Genomic DNA, 21,222 nt, shown 5'->3' with positions numbered 1-21,222 from the left:
AGTGTTGGATGAATATTTGCGAAATTGGTAGCAAGATTTACTACATTAGAATGTTCTCTCTTGTCTCGTTGTTTTGAATAGTAATTGTCGAATTGATCGTGACTCTTGGACAGCTCCAATAGGTTTCTGTTCATGTGTAATTATTGCTAGATTCAAGTTGGAATTTATACATCTGATAACACTTTTGCTTAAAGAACTTGGATTATAATTTGCTGGACACTGATGGTTATAGGGCAATAATGATGTCTAAAGTATCAGATACATATTTCCTAAATTCATAGCAAGATTTATGACATTCTCATGTTTGCTTATCAGTTGTGTTGAATAATGTACCGTAGTAGTAGTAATTTGTAGTGTTGAATAATGTAGTAGTAGTAGTAATTTGTAGTGTTGAATAATGTAGTAGTAGTAGCAGTAGCAGCAATGTATTCACCATAAAGATTTTTAGAAATCACAGCTTCGTCAATCTTATTTCTAGGTCTTCATCTAGTTTCTGATTATACCATAGGCATATTTATGAATCAGTAATATAGTTATTGCAGGACATCTGCTGACATGATTTAGGAAGGATTTCAAGTAAGATAGTAACTGTATTTCCACTGAGCTGAAAGAGGAAAGTTAGCAATTAGTAAATTAGGAATTGTAGCACTCCTATGCTTCTTGAGGTGTTGTTGTTTTGAATTGTTGAGGACTTGGTATCGTTATTTGAACAGTTGTAACAAGGATTGTAGGCTTACATTAATTATTTGTTAAAGTATTGATAGGTCTTATAAAAGCAGCAATGTATTCACCATAAAGATTTTTAGAAATCACAGCTTCGTCAATCTTATTTCTAGGTCTACATCTAGTTTCTGATTATACTATAGGCATATTTATGAATTTGTAACATAGTTATTGCCGGCAGGACATCTTCCGACATGATTTAGGAAGGATTTCAAGTAAGATAGTAACTATATTCCCACTGAGCTGAAAGAGAAAAGTTAGCAATTAGTAAATTAGGAATTGTAGCACTCCTACGCTTCTTCAGATACTGTTGTTTTGAATTGTTAAGGACTTGGTACTGATATTTGAACAAATGTAACAAGGATTGTAGTCTTGAATTAGTTATTCGTTAAAGTATTGATAGGTCTTATAAAAGTCTGACAACGATTTGTTTAGTTTTTTACGTGATAAATGACTTTACCATGATAGTCATAATGTAGTAACGAGGACTGAAAATTTGGTGTACCGGTATATAATTTGCAGATTCATAGGAAGATTATATATATATATTCCCATATGTCTTGATATCTTTTTGCTTGTAATAGTAATTGAGGACTTTATTCAGACACTAATACTGCTGGAATAGGAACTCTGGTGTTGGATAATGATTGCTGAATTAATGGAGGGATCAGTTAAAGTGTGACAGTAATACTATTTTTTCAATAATTTTACATACCTAATAAATGGCTTCAATGTGACTGTTGAAGTGCAATAATGACGTGTGAACTGTTGCTAAATATTCTGAAAATACATAGAAAGATAAGTTAGATAAGACAGGATAAGATAGACTAAGTTCTGATAAAGATAGAATAAGATAGTCATAAGTTTAGAAGAGCAGAATAAGATAGTTGTAAGTTTAGATAAGTAGAATAAGATAGTTATAAGTTTAGATAGCAGAATAAGATTGTTGTAAGTTTAGATACAATAGTAAGCAGAATAAGATAGTTGTAAGTTTAGATAGTAAGCAGATTAAGATAGTTGTAAGTTTAGATACGATAGTAAGCAGAATAAGATAGTTGTAAGTTTATATACGATAGTAAGCAGATTAAGATAGTTGTAAGTTTAGATGGTAAGCAGATTAAGATAGTTGTAAGTTTAGATAAGATAGTAAGCAGAATAAGATAGTTGTAAGTTTAGATAGTAAGCAGATTAAGATAGTTATAAGTTTAGTTAGTAAGCAGATTAAGATAGTTGTAAGTTTAGATACGATAGTAAGCAGATTAAGATAGTTGTAAGTTTAAATAGTAAGCAGATTAAGATAGTTGTAAGTTTAGATATGATAGTAAGCAGATTAAGATAGTTGTAAGTTTAGATAGTAAGCAGATTAAGATAGTTGTAAGTTTAGATACGATAGTAAGCAGATTAAGATAGTTGTAAGTTTAGATAGTAAGCAGATTAAGATAGTTGTAAGTTTAGATACGATAGTAAGCAGATTAAGATAGTTGTAAGTTTAAATAGTAAGCAGATTAAGATGGTTGTAAGTTTAGATATGATAGTAAGCAGATTAAGATGGTTGTAAGTTTAGATATGATAGTAAGCAGATTAAGATAGTTGTAAGTTTAGATAGTAAGCAGATTAAGATAGTTGTAAGTTTAGATACGATAGTAAGCAAAATAAGATAGTTGTAAGTTTAGATAGTAAGCAGATTAAGATAGTTGTAAGTTTAGATAGTAAGCAGATTAAGATAGTTGTAAGTTTAATTAGTAAGCAGATTAAGATAGTTGTAAGTTTAGATACGATAGTAAGCAGATTAAGATAGTTGTAAGTTTAAATAGTAAGCAGATTAAGATAGTTGTAAGTTTAGATATGATAGTAAGCAGATTAAGATAGTTGTAAGTTTAGATAGTAAGCGGATTAAGATAGTTGTAAGTTTAGATACGATAGTAAGCAGAATAAGATAGTTGTAAGTTTAGATAGTAAGCAGATTAAGATAGTTGTAAGTTTAGATAGTAAGCAGATTAAGATAGTTGTAAGTTTAGATAGTAAGCAGATTAAGATAGTTGTAAGTTTAGATAGTAAGCAGATTAAGATAGTTGTACGAGGGGAATCCAGGAAATAACGACCGTTCGCGCATATCCGCCGCGCAGCTGACTCCCCTTCCTTGTTTGAAGGTCAACTGGCTTCCTTAACATATGTTCTCATAATGTTGTGAGTACTGGTTGCAACAAGTCGCCATTGTGCATTTTGTGTTACTTCAAAATGAACGACGTGATTGATAATCCCGCCGACTGTGAGGTGAGGAGTGTGATTCGATTTTTGAATGCCCGACATTTGAAACCTGCAGAAATTTACAGGCAATTGAAAGAAGTGTATGGTGATACTGTAATGAATGAAAGAAATGTGAAAAAATGGTGCGAAATGTTCAACAATGGGCGAACAAATGTCCACAATGAAACTCGACCCGGACGCCCATCACTCATCACAGAAGACCTGAAGACTAAAGTGAACGACAGAATCTTGCAAGACAGGCGCACATCACTCGACGAATTGCATATTGCCTTTCCTGACATCTCTCGTTCTGTGCTTGGTGAAATTCTGTCGCAACATCTTGGCTACCACAAAATCTGTGCACGATGGGTTCCACGGCAACTGAGTGACCAACACAAAACTCAGAGAATGGCCTCAGCATTGACATTCTTGATGCGATATCAGACAGATGGAGACGCCTTTCTTGATAAAATTGTGACTGGTGATGAGACCTGTGTGTCTCACAACACCCCTGAGACCAAGCGCCAATCACGTCAGTGGCATCATCCCTCATCACCCAAGAAGCCGAGAAAATTCAAACAGACTCTCTCAACACAAAAAGTCATGGCTACTGTCTTTTGGGATTGCAAAGGTGTTCTTTTGCTGGATTTCATGCCAAAAGGCACTACGATCAATGCAAATCGTTATTGTGAAACTTTACGAAAACTACGGCGAGCCATCCAAAACAAGAGGCGAGGAATGCTTTCGAGAGGAGTTGTGCTTCTTCACGACAACGCCATCCCGCACACTGCTGCTTCAACTCGAGAATTGCTGGACCAATTCGGTTGGGAAATCTTTGATCATCCGCCCTATAGTCCAGACCATGCTCCTAGCGATTTTCACCTTTTCAGTAAGCTGAAAGACTTTCTGGGTGGTACGCGTTTTGGAAGTGATGTAGAGTTGAAGAAGACAGTGAATACTTGGCTTAATGAACTGGCGGCAGAGGAGTATAACACGGGAATTCTAAAGCTAGTGAACAGATACGACAAAGGTTTAAATGTAGGTGGTGATTATGTAGAGAAGTAAAGGAAGCTTCAGTTATGTAACAGACTTTGTTTTTTCAAATAAATATATATTTTTTTAAATATTACAACAAAACGGTCGTTATTTCCTGGATACCCCTCGTAACTTTAGATACGATAGTAAGCAGAAGAAGATAGTTGTAAGTTTAGATAGGATAATAAGAAGATTAAGATAGTTTTAATTTTAAATGCGATAGTATGCAGATTAAGATAGTTGTAGGTTTAGATACGATAGTAAGCAGAATAAGATAGTTGTAAGTTTAGATAGTAAGCACATTACGATAGTTGTAAGTTTAGATACGATAGTAAACAGATTAAGATGTAAGTTTAGATAGTAAGAAGATTAAGATAGTTGTAAGTTTAGATACGATAGTAAGCAGATTAAGATAGTTGTAAGTTTAGATAGTAAGCAGTTTAAAATAGCTGTCAGTTTAGATTGTAAGCAGAATAAGATAGTTGTAATTTTAGATACGATAGTAAGCTGACTAAGATAGTTATAAGTTTAGATAGTAAGCAGATTAAGATAATTGTAAGTTTAGATAGTAAGCAGATTAAGATAGTTGTAAGTTTAGATACGATAGTAAGCAGATTAAGATAGTTGTAAGTTTAGATAGTAAGCAGATCAAGATAGTTGTAAGTTTAGATAGTAAGCAGATTAAGATAGTTGTAAGTTTAGAAACGATAGTAAGCAGATTAAGATAGTTCTAAGTTTAGACAGTAAGCAGATTGAGATAGTTGTAATTTTGGATAGTAAGCAGATTAAGATAGTTGTAAGTTTAGATACAATAGTAAGCAGATTAAGTTAGTTGTAAGTTTAGATAGTAAGCAGATTAAGATAGTTGTAAGTTTAGATACGATAATAAGTAGATTAAGATACTTGTAAGTTTAGTTAGTAAGCAGATTAAGATAGTTGTAAGTTTAGATACGATAGTAAGCAGAATAAGATAGTTGTAACTTTAGATAGTAAGCACATTAAGATAGTTGTAAGTTTAGATACGATAGGAAGCACATTAAGATAGTTGTAAGTTTAGATAGTAAGCAGATTAAGATAGTTGTAAGATTAGATACGATATTAAGCAGAATAATATAGTTGTAAGATTAGATACGATAGTAAGTAGATTAAGATATTTGTAAGTTTAGATAGTAAGCAGATTAAGATAGTTGTAAGTTTAGATGGAAAGCAGATTAAGGTAGTTGTAAGTTTAGATAGTAAGCAGATTCAGATAGTTGTAAGTTTAGAAACGATAGTAAGCAGAATAAGGTATTTGTAAGTTTAGACACGATACTAAGCAGATTAAGGTAGTTGTAAGTTTAGATAGTATGCAGATTAAGATAGTAGTAAGTTTAGATACGATAGTAAGCAGAATAAGATAGTTGTAAGTTTAGATAGTAAGCAGAATAAGATAGTTGTAAGTTTAGATAGTAAGCAGATTAAGATAGTTGAAAGTTTAGATATGATAGTAAGCAGACTAAGATAGTTGTAAGTTTAGATAGTAAGCACATTATGATAGTTGTAAGTTAAGATACGATAGTAAACAGAATAAGATAGTTGTAAGTTTAGACATTAAGCAGATTGAGATAGTAGTAAGTGTGGATAGTAAGCAGATTAAGATAGTTTTAAGTTTAGATAGTAAGCAGATTAAGATAGTAGTAAATTTAGACAGTAAGCAGATTAAGATAGTTGTAAGTTTAGATACGATAGTAAGGAGATTAAGATAGTAGTAAGCTTAGATATTAAGCAGGATAAGATAGTTGTAAGTCTAGATACGATAGTAAGCAGATTAAGATAGTTATAAGTTTAGATAGTAAGCAGAATAAGATAGTTGTAAGTTTAGATAGTAAGCAGATTAAAATAGTCGCAAGTTTCGAAACAATAGTAAGCAGAATAAGATAGTTGTAAATTGAGATAGTAAGCAGATTAAAATAGTCGTAAGTTTAGATACGATAGTAAGCAGAATAAGATAGTTATAAGTTAGGTAGTAAGCTGATTAAGATAGTTGTTAAGTTTAAGTACGATAGTAAGCGGAATAAGGTAATTGTAAGTTTAGATACGATAGTAAGCAGATTAAGGTAGTTGTAAGTTTAGATAGTATGCAGATTAAGATGGTCGTAAGTTTAGATAGGATAGTAAGGAGAATAAGATAGTTATAAGATTAGATAGTAAGCAGATTAAGATAGTTATAAGTTTAGATAGTAAGCGGATTAAGTTAGTTGTAAGTTTAGATACGATAGTAAGCAGAATAGGATAGTTGTAATTTTAGATACGATAATAAACAGAATAAGGTAGTTGTAAGTTTAGATAGTAAGCAGATTAAGATAGTTGTAAGTTAATATAGTAAGCAGATTAAGATAGTTTTAAGTTTAGATAGTAAGCAGATTAAGATAGTTGTAAGTTTAGGTACCATGGTAAGCAGATTAAGATAGTTGTAACTTTAGATAGTAAGCAGATTAAGATAGTTGTAAGTTTAGATACGATTGTAAGCAGATTAAGATAGTTGTAAGTTTAGATACGGTGGTAAGCAGATTAAGATAGTTATAGGTTTAGATAGTAAGTAGATAAAGATAGTTGTAAGTTTACATACGATAGTAAGCAGATTAAGATAGTTCTAAGTTTTGATAGTAAGCAGAATATGATAGTTGTAATTTTTAGATAGTAAGCACATTAAAATAGTCGTAAGTTTAGATACAATAGTAAGCAGAATAAGATAGTTGTAAGTTTTGTTAGTAAGCAGATTAAGATAGTTGTAAGTTTAGATAAGATAGTAAGCAGAATAAGATAGTTGTAAGATTAGATACAATAGTAAGCACATTAGGATAGTTGTAATTTTAGATAGTAAGCAGATTAAGATAGTTGTAAGTTTAGATAGTAAGCAGATTGAAATAGTTGTAAGTTTAGCTACGATACTAAGCAGAATAAGATATTTGTAAGTTCATATTGTAAGCAGATTAAGATAGTTGTAAGTCTAGACATTAAGCAGATTAAAATAGTTGTAAGTTTAGATACGATAGTAAGCAGAATAATATAGTTGTAAGTTTACACACGATAGTAAGCAAAATTAGATATTTGTAAGTTTAGATACAATAGTAAACAGATTAGAATAGTTGTAATTTTAGACAGTAGGCCTAAACAGATTAAGATACCGGGTAGTTTTAAGTTTAGATAGTAAGCAGATTAAAATAGTTGTAAGTTTAGATCCGATAGTAAGCAGAATAAGATAGTTGTACGTTTAGATACGATAGTAAGCAGATTAATATAGTTGTAAGTTGATATAGTAAGCAGTGCCGTATACTGGTTAAAGGGTTCGGTCTACCGCTGACCCTATTATTACACAAAATATATGTAACAATTACTTTAATTTTAATTACTATGGTAAAACTAATAATACAAAATTATTACATTATGTTATATTATAAACTTTTTCTTTTGTAATTTCCTTGAGCTACCCCCGGTAGCCCGCAAAATACACCCCTGATAGTAAGCAGATTAAGATAGTTGTAAGTTTAGACAGTAAGCGGATTAAGATAGTTGTAAGTTTAGATACGATAGTAAGCAGATTAAGATAGTTGTAAGTTTAGATGCTAAGCAAGCAGATTTAGATAGTTGTAAGTTTAGATAGTAAGCAGAATAAGGTATTTGTAAGTTTAGATAAGATAGTAAGCGTATTAAGGTAGTTGTAAGTTTAGATAGTATGCAGATTATGATAGTTGTAAGTTTAGATAGGATATTAAGGAGAATAAGATAGTTATAAGTTTAGATAGTAAGAAAATTAAGATAGTTGTAAGTTTAGATACGATAGTAAGCAGAATAAAATAGTTGTAAGTTTAGATAGTAAGCAGATTATGATAGCTATAAGTTTTGATAAGATAGTAAGGAGAATAAGATAGTTGTTAGTTTAAATAGTAAGTAGATTAAGATAGTTATAAGTTTAGATAGTAAGCGGATTAAGATAGTTGTAAGTTTAGATACGATTGTAAGCAGAATAAAATAGTAATAAGTTTAGATACGATTGTAAGCAGATTAAAATTGTTGTAAGTTTAGATACGATAGTAAGCAAATTAAGATATTTGTATGTTTAGATGGTAAGCAGATCAAGATAGTTGTAAGTTTAGATACGATAGTATGCAGAATAAGATAGTTGTAAGTTTTGTTAGTAAGCAGATTAAGATAGTTGTCAGTTTAGATAGTAAGCAGATTATGATAGTTGTAAGTTAAGATACGATAGTAAGGAGACTAAGATAGTTGTAGGTTTTGTTAGTAAGCAGATTAAGATTGTTGTAAGTTTAGATACGATAGTAAACAGAATAAGATATTTGTATGGTTAGACAGTAAGCAGATTGAGATAGTTGTAAGTTTAGATACGATAGTAAACAGAATAAGATATTTGTATGGTTAGACAGTAAGCAGATTGAGATAGTTGTAAGTTTAGATACGATAGTAAACAGAATAAGATATTTGTATGGTTAGACAGTAAGCAGATTAAGATAGTTGTAAGTTTAGATACGATAGTAAACAGAATAAGATATTTGTATGGTTAGACAGTAAGCAGATTGAGATAGTTGTAAGTTTCGATAGTACGCAGATTAAGATAGTTGTAAATTTAGATAGTAAGCAGATTAAGATAGTCGTAAGTTTAGATACGATAGTAAGGAGATTAAGATAGTAGTAAGTTTAGATAGTAAGATTAATGAGATAGTTGTAAGTTTAGATACGATAGTAAGCAGACTAAGATAGTTGTTAATTTTGATAGTAAGCAGAGTAAGATAGTTGTAAGTTTAGATAGTAAGCAGATTAAAATAGTAGCAAGTTTAGGAACAATAGTAAGCAGAATAAAATAGTTGTAAATTCAGATAGTAAGCAGATTAAAATAGTCGTAAGTTTAGATACGATAGTAAGCAGAATAAGATAGTTGTAAGTTCAGATAGTAAGCAGAATATGATAGTTGTAAGTTTAGTTAGTAAGCATATTAAAATAGTCGTAACTTTAGATACGATAGTAAGCAGAATAAGATAGTTGTAAGTTTAGATGCTAAGCAAGCAGATTAAGATAGTTGTAAGTTTAGGTACGATAGTAAGCAGAATAAGGTATTTGTAAGTTTAGATACGATAGTAAGCAGATTAAAGTAGTTGTAAGGTTAGATAGTATGCAGATTAAGATATTTGTAAGTTTAGATAGGATAGTAAGGGGAATAAGATAGTTATAAGTTTAGATAGTAAGCAAATTAAGATAGTTGCAAATTATGATAGTTGCAAGTTTAGATATGATAGTAAGCAGAATGAGATAGTCGTAAGTTTAGATACGATAGTAAGCAGATTAAGATAGTTGTAAATTTATACAGCAAGCAGAATAAGGTAGTTCTAAGTTTAGAAAAATAAAATTTATTCTGTCACACGCTAATAGTGTTAAAATTGTTAAAAAGTTATTCACCTTCGACAGACGGCCCGTTTCGACGCTATTTGTCTTCGTCTTCAGTGTCTCTTGAACCACTCAAGAGACACTGAAGACGACGACAAATAGCGTCGAAACGGGCCGTCTGTCGACGGTAAATACCTTTTTGACAATTTTAACATTTTTAACATGTGACAGAATAAATTTTATGTTTTTAACAAAGTGTTCACGAGAACTTTAATCAATGTCAGTTTAGATAGTCAGTAGATTAAAATAGCCGCAAATTTAGAAACAATAGTAAGCAGAATAAGATAGTTGTAAATTTAGATAGTAAGCAGATTAAAATAGTCGTAAGTTTAGATACGATAGTAAGCAGAATAAGATAGTTGTAAGTTTAGATAGTAACCTGATTGAGATAGTTGTTAAGTTTAAGTACGATAGTAAGCAGATAAGGTAATTGTAAGTTTAGATACGATAGTAAGCAGATTAAGGTAGTTGTAAGTTTAGATTAGTATGCACATTAAGATAGTCGTAAGTTTAGATAGGATAGTAAGGAGAATAAGATAGTCATAAGTTTAGATAGTAAGCAGATTAAGATAGTTGTAAGTTTAGATACGATATTAAGCAGAATAAGGTAGTTGTAAGTTTAGATAGTAAGCAGATTAAGATAGTTGTAAGTTTATATAATAAGCAGATTAAGATAGTTTTAGGTTTAGATAGGAAGCAGATTAAGATAGTTGTAAGTTTAGATACCATGGTAAGCAGATTAATATAGTTGTAAGTTTTGATAGTCAGCTGATTAAGATAGTTGTAAGTTTAGATACGATTGTAAGCAGGTTAACATTATTATAGGTTTAGATAGTAAGTAGATTAAGATAGTTGTAAGTTTACATATGATAGTAAGCAGAATAAGATAGTTGTAAGTTTAGTTAGTAAGCATATTAAGATAGTTGTAAGTTTAGATAGTAAGCAGAATATGATAGTTGTAAGTTTTGTTAGTAAGCAGATTAAGATAGTTGTAAGTTTAGATACGATAGTAAGCAGAATATGATAGTTGTATGTTTAGATACAATAGTAAGCAGATTAGGATAGTTTTAATTTTAGATAGTAAGTAGATTAAGATAGTTGTAAGTTTAGATACTGGTAGTAAGCAGATTAAAATAGTTGTAAGTTTAGATACTGGTAGTAAGCAGATTAAAATAGTTGCAAGTTTAGATAGTAAGCAGATTAAAATAGTTGTAAGTTTAGATCTGATAGTAAGCAGAATAAGATAGTTGTAAGTTTAGATACGATAGTAAGCAGATTAAGGTAGTTGTAAGTTTAGATAGGATAGTAAGGAGAATAAGATAGTTATATGTTTAGATAGTAAGCAAATTAAGATAGTTGTAAGTTTAGATACGATAGTAAGCAGAATTAGATAGTTGTAAGTTTAGATAATAAGCAGATTAAGATAGCTATAAGTTTTGATACGATACTAAGCAGAATAAGATAGTTGTTAGTTTAGATAGTAAGCAGATTAAGATAGTAATCAGATTAAGATAGTTGTAAGTTTAGATAGGATAGTAAGCAAATTAAAATATTTGTAAGTTTAGATAGTAAGCAGATTAAGTTAGTTGTAAGTTTAGATATGATAATATGCGGAATAAGATAGTTGTAATTTTTAGTAAGCAGATTAAGATAGTTGTAAGTTTAGATAGTAAGCAGATTAAGATAGTTGTAAGTTTAGATACGATAGTAAACAGAATAAGATAGTTGTAAGTTTAAACAGTAAGCAGATTGAGATTGTTGTAAGTTTGGATAGTAAGCAGACTAAGATAGTTGTAAATTTAAATAATAAGCAGATTAAAATAGTTGTAAGTTTAGATAATATATTAAGCAGAATAAGATAATTGTAAGTTGATATAGTAAGCAGATTAAGATAGTTGTAAGTTTAGATAATATAGTAAGCAGAATAAGATAGTTGTAAATTGATATAGTAAGCAGATTAAGATAGTAGTAAATTTAGATAGTAAGCAGAATAAGATAGTTGTAAGTTTACATACGATAGTAAGCAGATTAAGATAGTTGTGAGTTGAGATATTACCGTAAGCAGAATAAGATAGTTGTAAGTTTACATAGTAAGCAGATTAAAATATTCGCAAGTTTAGAAACAATAGAGAGCAGAATAAGATAGTTGTAAAGTTAGATAGTAAGCAGATTAAAATAGTTATAAGTTTAGATACGATAGTAAGCAGAATAAGATAGTTGTAAGTTTAGATGCTAAGCAAGCAGATTAAGGTAGTTTTAAGTTTAGGTACGGTACGATAGTAAGCAGAATAAGGTATTTGTAAGTTTAGATACGATAGTAAGCAGATTAAGGTAGTTGTAATTTTACAGATAGTATGCAGATTAAGATAGTTGTAAGTTTAGATAGGATAGTAAGGAGAATAATATAGTTATAAGTTTAGATAGTAAGCAGATTAAGATAGTTGTAAGTTTGGATAGTAAGCAGATTAAGATAGTTGTTAGTTTAGATAGTAAGCAGATTAACATAGTTATAAGTTTAGATAGTAAGCAGATTAAAATAGTTGTAAGTTTAGATACGATAGTAAAGAGATTAAGATAGTTGTAAGTTTAGATACGATAGTAAAGAGATTAAGATAGTTGTAAGTTTAGATACGACAGTAAGCAAATTAAGATATTTGTAAATTTAGATAGGAGGCAGATTAAGATAGTTGTAAGTTTAGTTACGATAGTAAGCAGAATAAGATAGTTGTAAGTTTTGTTAGTAAGCAGATTAAGATTGTTGTAATTTTAGATAGTAAAGAGATTAAAATATTTGTAAGTGTAGATACGATAGTAAGCAGAATAAAATAGTTTACGTTTAGATACGGTAGTAAGCAGATTAGAATAGTTGTAAATTTAGATAGTAAGCAGGTTAAGGTAGTTGTAAGTTTAGATACGATAGTAAGCAGATTAAGGTAGTTGTAAGTTTAGATACGATAGTAAGCAGAATAAGATAGTTGTAAATTTAGATACAATAGTAAGCAGAATAAGATAATTGTAAGTTTAGATAGGAAGCAGATTAAGGTAGTTGTAAGTTTGGATACGATAGTAAGCAGATTAATTTAGTTGTAAGTTTAGATAGTAAGCAGAATAAGATAGTTGTAATTTTAGATAGTAAGTTAATTAAGGTACCGTAGTTGTAAGTTTTGATAGTAAGCATATTAAGATAGTTGTAAGTTTAGATACGATAGTAAGCAGAATAAAATAGTTGTAGGTTTAGATACGATAGTAAGCAGATAAGTTATTTGTAAGTTTAGATAGTAAGCAGAATGAGATTGTTTTATATTTTGATGGTAAACGGAATAAGATAGATCTTAGTTTAGATAAGCAGAATAAGATAGTTGTAGTTGTAAATAAGTAGTGTAAGATAGTTGTAAGTTTAGATAAGCAGAAGAAGATAGTAGTAAGTATAATAAGCATTGTAAGATAGTTGTAAGATTGCATAAGCAGAGTAAGATAGTTGTAACTTTAGATAAGCGGAATAAGATAGGTTTAATCTTAAATAAGCAGAATGAGGTAGTTGTATGTTTAGACAAGCATTATAATTTAGTTGACAGTTTAGATAAGCAGAATAAGATGCCCGTAAGTTTAGATAAACACGATACGATTGTTGTAAGTTTAGATAACAGAATAACATAGTTGTAAGTGTTGATAACCAGAATAAAATAGTTGTAGATTTAGGTAAGGGTAAGAAGATAGTCCATGCTTGTTGTGGCTTTGTTTTGAATGAAGTTGTAATTGTGTTTCTGGTATTTGTATATTTTCAATAAGGGATAATGGTTGCTAAATAGTTGATGGGCTTTATTGATCTGACAGAACGTTTGTTAAATGGCTTTACATATGAAAACGTGTTATTGTTGAGTAATGACGTGTGAACTGTTGGGAAATTATTTCGGTAATATATATATAAGAAGATATATTACATTCAGATGCATTTTTTACTTGTTGTATTATTGAATAATGATAGAGTACTTCATAGTGACAGCTGGACATCTTCAATAGAATGCGTGATGTAGAAAAATCATTGCCAAATTAATGCCGGGACTTATCCAATTTGGAGAGTATATGTTGTTGTTGTTGTTGTCTAATGCCGGGCTTTGGCAACGAAGCCATTAGCGTTCTTGCTCTCCAATATTTCTCTATTTGGAGAGTATACTAGTGTTGTATTTTTACATAATAATTGACATAAATTAGATGACACAGAGCTGCATTACTGACTGAGTTGTTGTGGAAGTTTTTAAGTGATATTTTTACAACCTTGTACGAACATCTCATTTTGTTCAGCATATGAATGAAATGAAGGTTATAATGCCAGTAATATGAGTCCGGGTTTCAAAACTGTTAGTTATCCAGCATTTGCTCATGTTAGTTTGAGGGAAAAGCCTGGAAAAAACCTCCACTATGTAACTTGCCACCACCAGGATTGGAATCCGAGCCATCTTGTGTCCTGGTCGGTCAGACAGAGTACCGGTAACCATTGCTCTACAGGTATGGGCGACTTGAGGAAATGGTAACATAATTGAAAATTTGTAACTGTAACGCTTGCATGCTTATTGTGGTGTTGTTGTTTTGAATAATAGTCGAGATCATGATATGGACAATTGGGTTGCTGCAATAGGGATTGCAGTGTTGCATAATGATTTTGTATATTGATGCGAGGACTTGCACAACTGTGAGAGTGTTTTTTTAATACTTATTGAATAAGTTATGTTGTTAGTTATAGAGCTATAAAAACAACTGAACTGTTGGATGAATATTTTGCAAGCTCGTAGCAAGATTTACTGCATTCTTATGCTTTTCGTTGTGTTATTTAGAATAGTAATTTTGGACTTTATAGTCCATTGTGATTCTTGGACAGTTGCAATACGGTTGGGATCTTGCATAATTATTGCTAGATTCTAGTTGGAACTTATACACGTGTGACAATACTTTAGTGTAATTACAGAATTGACATTATAATTTGCTTTACTCTGATGATTATAGGGTATTAGTGACGTCTGAAATGTTGGGTGAATGTTTCCTGAATTCATGGCAGGATTTAATACATTGCCATGCTTACTTGTGAGTTGTGTCGAATATTGTGTCAGTACTTGGTACTGTATTGATAATTGGGCAGCAGGAATAGCGACTGTACTGTTGAATATCTATTTAGATATACCTTTGTCTTGTGCCTTACATGAAAATGAAGGCTGATTACAGCAATTAAATGTAAATTTTTGTCTTTGTTTTTATCCTTATATAAATGTGTTGACATACATCATACTTGTTTATTTGTCAGTGTTTGTTTATTTGCCTATGTATGTTTATTTGCTCATAATTATTTGTTTATTTGTCTATATTTATTTGTGCCAAGTTCATTTGTTTGTACATGTGTGAGTGTTTATATAATGTAATGTGACGATGTCATATCTAGGTTTTGTACACTGATTTTTGAGAAATATTATTATTATTATTATTATTATTATTATTATTATTATTATTATTATTATTATCGTTTTTGGGGTGTTATTTTGAATTACAGTGGATGTATTGGTTTATTTGTGTATATTTATTTTTCCTGAGTTAATTTGTTTGTACATGTGTGAGTGTATGTGTGAGTGTGTATATAATGTAATGTGACGGTGTCATATCTAGGTCTTGTACACTGATTTGTGAAAAATATCATCGTTTTTGGGGTGTTATTTTGAATTACAGTGGATGTATTGGTTTATTTGTGTATATTTATTTGTGCCGAGTTAATTTGTTTGCACATGTGTGAGTGTGTATATAATGTAATGTGACGATGTCATATCTAGGTCTTGTACACTGATTTGTGAGTATTATTATTATTATTATTATTATTATTATTATTATTATTATTATTATTATTATTATATCATCGTTTTTGGGATGTTATTTTGAATTACAGTGGATGTGTTGGTTTATTTGTGTATATTTATTTTTCCTGAGTTAATTTGTTTGTACATGTGTGAGTGTGTATATAATGTAATGTGACGATGTCATATCTAGGTCTTGTACACTGATTTGTGAGTATTATTATTATTATTATTATTATTATTATTATTATTATTATTATTATTATTATTATATCATCGTTTTTAGGATGTTATTTTGAATTACAGTGGATGTGTTGGTTTATTTGTGTATATTTATTTTTCCTGAGTTAATTTGTTTGTACATGTGTGAGTGTGTATATAATGTAATGTGACGATGTCATATCTAGGTCTTGTACACAGATTTGTGAGAATTATTATTATTATTATTATTATTATTATTATTATTATTATTATTATTATTATATCATCGTTTATGGGATGTTATTTTGAATTACAGTGGATGTATTTGTTTATTTGTGTATATTTATTTTTCCTGAGTTAAATTGTTTGTACATGTGTGAGTGTATGTGTGAGTGTGTATATAATGTAATGTGACGATGTCATATCTAGGTCTTGTACACTGATTTGTGAGAAATATCATTGTTTTTGGGGTATTATTTTGAATTACAGTGGATGTATTTGTTTATTTGTGTATATTTATTTGTGCTGAGTTAATTTGTTTGTACATGTGTGAGTGTGTCTATAATGTAATGTGACGTTGTCATATCTAGGTCTTGTACACTGATTTGTGAGAAATAGTATTATTATTATTATTATTATTATTATTATTATTATTATTATTATTATTATTATTATTATTAATATATCGTTTTTGGGGCGTTATTTTGAATTACAGCGGGTGAATTTGTTTATTTGTCTATATTTATTTGTGCTAAGTTCATTTGTTTGTATATGTGTGAGTGTATGGTGACAGTGACTTTTCTGCTGCTTTTACAAAAGAAATTACTTGAACGTGTTAATTGGAGGATAGTAATGATGAAGTTTTGGATGAAATTTTTCCAAATGAATTTTTCCACGTTTCAAAAGCTGTTGAAGCAGGAAAATACTGGTACAAAATTGCCAGTTGTGATTTCGTGGCCTGATTTCATGGAGTTTTCCATGTTTCAGAAGCTCTTGAAGCAGGAAACGTTTCAAAAGCTGCTGAAGCAGGGAAACACTGATAAAATATTGCCGGTTGTGATTTTGTAGAGTGATTTCATTTAGTTTTCCACGTTTCAGAAGCTCTTGAAGCAGGAAATGTTTCAAAAGCTGTTGAAGCAGGGAAACACTGATAAAATATTGCTGGTTGTGGTTTTGTGGACTGATTTAATTTAGTTTTCCACGTTTCAGAAGCTCTTGAAGCAGGAAAAGTTTCAAAAGCTGTTGAAGCAGGGAAACACTGATAAAATATTGGCGGTTGTGATTTTGTGGACTGATTTAATTGAGTTTTCCACGTTTCAGAAGCTCTTGAAGCAGGAAAAGTTTCAAAAGCTGTTGAAGCAGGGAAACACTGATAAAATATTGGCGGTTGTGATTTTGTGGACTGATTTAATTGAGTTTTCCACGTTTCAGAAGCTCTTGAAGCAGGAAAAGTTTCAAAAGCTGTTGAAGCAGGGAAACACTGATAAAATATTGCCGGTTGTTATTTCATGGACTGATTTCATTGAGTTTTTCACGTTAGAGAAGCTCTTGACGCAGGGAATGAGTGGTAAAATATTGTTGGTTGTGATTCCATGGTGTGATTGGAATGAGTTGATCTATGTTTGAAAAGCCTTTGAAGCAGGGAATGAGTGGTAAAATATTGTTGGTTGTGATTCCATGGTGTGATTGGAATGAGTTGATCTATGTTTGAAAAGCCTTTGAAGCAGGGAATGAGTGATAAAATATTGTTGGTTGTGATTCCATGGTGTGACTGGAATGAGTTGATCTATGTTTGAAAAGCCTTTGAAGCAGGGAATGAGTGGTAAAATATTGTTGGTTGTGATTCCATGGTGTGATTGGAATGAGTTGATCTATTTTTGAAAAGCCTTTGAAGCAGGGAATGAGTGGTAAAATATTGTTGGTTGTGATTCCATGGTATGATTGGAATGAGTTGATCTATGTTTGAAAAGCCTTTGAAGCAGGGAATGAGTGATAAAATATTGTTGGTTGTGATTCCATGGTGTGACTGGAATGAGTTGATCTATGTTTGAAAAGCCTTTGAAGCAGGGAATGAGTGGTAAAGTATTGTTGGTTGTGATGCCATGGTGTGACTGGAATGAGTTGATCTATGTTTGAAAAGCCTTTGAAGCAGGGAATGAGTGGTAAAATATTGTTGGTTGTGATTCCATGGTGTGATTGGAATGAGTTGATCTATGTTTGAAAAGCCTTTGAAGCAGGGAAACACTGGTAAAAGTTACTGGTTGTGATTCCTTGGCCTGATTTCAGTTAGTTTGTAAGATCTAAGATGACTTGGAAATCTTGATTCTTTTCTGCTGGTGACGTTTCTTTTTCTGTATTAAGGTGCATATTCACAGCATACGATGTTGCAATGTTATATAGCATGGAAATTTTTCACTACACTTTGCAAAATATATCAATTTGAATTGAGAAAATATTTAAATGTAATGTAATGTAAAAGAATATAATTTGTAGTTGTAAGTAAATAAACATGTAATTAAACTGAAATAAAAATTACTGCAGAATATCTTGATATGATTAATTTGCATCTGCTAATACTTGAAAGTATTTAAATGTAATATAATGTAATGTAATGTTATATAAAATAATATAATTTGTAGTTTTAAGTAAATAAACATGTAATTAAATTGAAATAAAAATTACTACAGAATATCTTGATATGATTCATTTGCATCTTGTAATACTTGAAAATATTTAAATGTAATGTAATATAATATAAAATAATATAATTTGTAGTTTTAACTAAAAAAAATGTAATTAAACTAAAATAAAAATTACTGCAGAATATCTTGATATGATTCATTTGCATCTGCTAATACTTGAAAATATTTAAGGAGACTGGAAACACCTTTTTTCTTTTCCTTGCTTACCATGTTCTTGCTCGGCATCACTGGAGATTCTTTCATGATTTTGTAGATATCTTGTTTCTTCTTCAACACTTGTACCTCTATCTTGTCCCCAAAGTATGTACTGCTTACAGATACAGTGACTGTCGTGTGAGATTTTTTGTAACATATGACCCGTTGATTAGTCATTTTGATTTGGAGCTTAGAGCGAATAACCATATTATGTGAACTTGAAATTGGGGATGAAATGTTGATATAATGTAGTAAAAATTTATTTTGATCAATTTGATTAAGAGTCATTACTCTGTGATTAAATTACTGATATCTTCATAGGTTAAATGTACAGCTTTGCACTCCCTCCTTTCTTTAGCATTTTTATTTACTTGTCTATCTTGAAGTCCGTGTGAGCAAACAATTTGAGACTCTTTCCTTTGCTTCTTTGACTTGAATCTACATTTTCGGCCACCATACAGTTCTATGACTTGTAATATTATCTTCTGATCCAGACATTTAGTATAATAGAATGTTACACCTCTTTAAGACCATTAAAAGTAAACTACAATCACAGTCTAGTATTATACAGTGACGAAGCTTGAGTTGTGAGGGTACTAGGAACAATAGACTGTGCAGATACTATTTCGTATTATCTGTAATAAGGTGATATTTACTACGTATTGAGCTTCGCGACTGTATATACTAGACTGTGCTACAATCAGTAAACAAAATTAATCTTGGTTGCTCCTGGTACAACAATGAACTATAAATTTATTTATATAAATGCTATCTCAGACAGCACACATGTTCCTGGAAAGTGCTTGCGCAGTATAACATCTACTTATTCATGCTGCATTTATCGAGTTTGCTTTATTTAAATTAAATCATTTATCGAGTTTTGAAAAAACCTATTAATTAATTAATTATAATTAATTAATACGAAGTGGGGCACAATTGTGCCGCACATAATTTTCAGAGGCTTAGTTAATAATATGTGATTTTGGTTTTGCTTTGGGCTACATGATGATATTCAGCAATTTCTACTGGGTGTTCAGTTCAAAGTGTGTCATGGCTCGCTGTATGCCGTCATGTGGCTAGCCGATGAGCCTAGAGAATTCAATCTTCCTACACTTCTGCAGAGGTGTATAACCTATGAGGCAGAGAAGTTGCCTAGCAAGTACGGCGTTCATTCTGAAGAGTACGTACCGATGCGTACGATAATGCCGGTAGTGGCAGGAATGTGAACTGTTTGGAAATACGTACTGTCGGGATATGGGGAGAGAGTTAAGACGATTACTTACGTATTTGTTGACATTAACTTCGACGGTCAACATGGACACGGAGCATTTGATTTGTGTTGTGGAATTTTACCGTATGCAACCGATGATAACAAATACCCTGTGTAGGACTTGCCGGCGCAAAACACAGTTCGAAAGAGGTTATGGTAGCACACAGACCGTACAGACCGCCATCTGTTGCTACGACGTTCAAGTTATACCGTACACGTTCTCAAGTTCAGATTGAAGAACGCCTTAAATAATAGGCAACTTCTCTAACATATAAGCTGAAACTCGCTTCAAATCGGCGACCCAACAACAGTGACGTCATGACACACTTTGAAATGAACACCCAGTAGTTGACAATGTAATTATGTATGAAATGCTTGCAAGATGTTTATAGCATACAATAATTGAAAAATGAAGACAGGTAGGCTACAGTTATGCTCTGCTTGATATACGAAGGGTTAAAGTAGCGGACATGGAGCTGCATTAGCAACTGACTTGTTCCATAAATGTTTAGAATTTGGGGGAATTGGAATTATAAAAGTTCCATTGTTCTTTTAGTACAGTATTGTTTTTGTTGTTGTCATCGTCGTCGTCGTCGTTGTTGGTGGTGGTGGTGGTGGTGGTGGTGTTGCTTTGAATAATAGCTGAGGAGTCCATGCTGATAGCTGGACAGGTGCTATAGGGATTCTAATCTTGTATGATTTCTAAATTCATGCTGGACTTATAGAACTGTGACAGTACCGGTACTGTTGTTTATTGGTTTTACGTAATAAATGACTTTAGACTTACATTTATATGGCAGTAATGACGTTTGAAGTATTTGAAAAATAATTTCCATTCATTGATTCTAGTTGACGTTAACACTTGGTTGAAAACATAAAATTGTCGAGTCACACGTTAAAAAGTGTTAAAATTTATTAAAAAAGGCTACATACCTTGGACAAACGGCCTGTTTCGACTGGTGTTGCGTCTTCATCAGTGTCCCAGAAACTACTGTTTATCTTGAATTCTGCTATTTGCATTTGTCAGTTGTAGGGGTGGAGGTGTGTTGCTCTTATGGTGGCCATAGTTGTTTGTGTGTTACGCATATCGTGATATCGGACAATGTGTGGGTATTGAACTGTAATTGTGTATTGAGTATATGTTATTGTATGTTTATATATTTCGCATTGCTCTAAGATGTTTAACTGTGAACTTTTTGGTGTGATGTGTAAAATTTCCATATCTGTTTCTATATTATTGTAGTCATGATTATTGTTGATAATATGTTGTGCGTAATTTGATGAGATGTAGGGTTTGGTTATAGCTTTAATATGTTCGTTATATATTGTTTGAAAGGATCTTCCTGTCTGTCTTATGTAGAAATGTGGGCAACTATTGCATTTTAGTTTGTAAACTGCAGTTGAATGTTTGATGTGATTATTTAGATATTTCTGTGTTGTGTTATTTGTTTTGTATGCTGTCTTGTATTTTAGTTTTCTGAATGAAGTTGCAATTTTGTGAGTATTGGTCTCGTGATATGTTAATGTTATGTGTTTATTCTCACGTGGTGTTTATGTTGGCTTGTTCTGTTTTTGT

General features: G+C 31.2%; 1 long non-coding RNA gene across 1 annotated transcript; it reads right to left on the bottom strand.

Annotated features, from left to right (window-relative positions):
* Positions 1–926: 926 nt before the first annotated feature.
* LOC138702255 (uncharacterized) lies at positions 927–21,222 on the bottom strand. Its single transcript, XR_011332826.1, has 3 exons — positions 20,580–21,222; positions 1,439–1,503; positions 927–966 (listed from the first exon to the last, which is right to left on the bottom strand). It is a non-coding gene; the product is annotated as an uncharacterized lncRNA (long non-coding RNA).

The sequence above is a fragment of the Periplaneta americana genome, chromosome 6, assembly GCF_040183065.1.
Source record: "Periplaneta americana isolate PAMFEO1 chromosome 6, P.americana_PAMFEO1_priV1, whole genome shotgun sequence".
NCBI classification, from domain to species: domain Eukaryota; kingdom Metazoa; phylum Arthropoda; class Insecta; order Blattodea; family Blattidae; genus Periplaneta; species Periplaneta americana.
The sequence above is the reverse complement of the archived record's forward strand: the minus strand, read 5'-3'. Positions and strand labels throughout refer to the sequence as shown.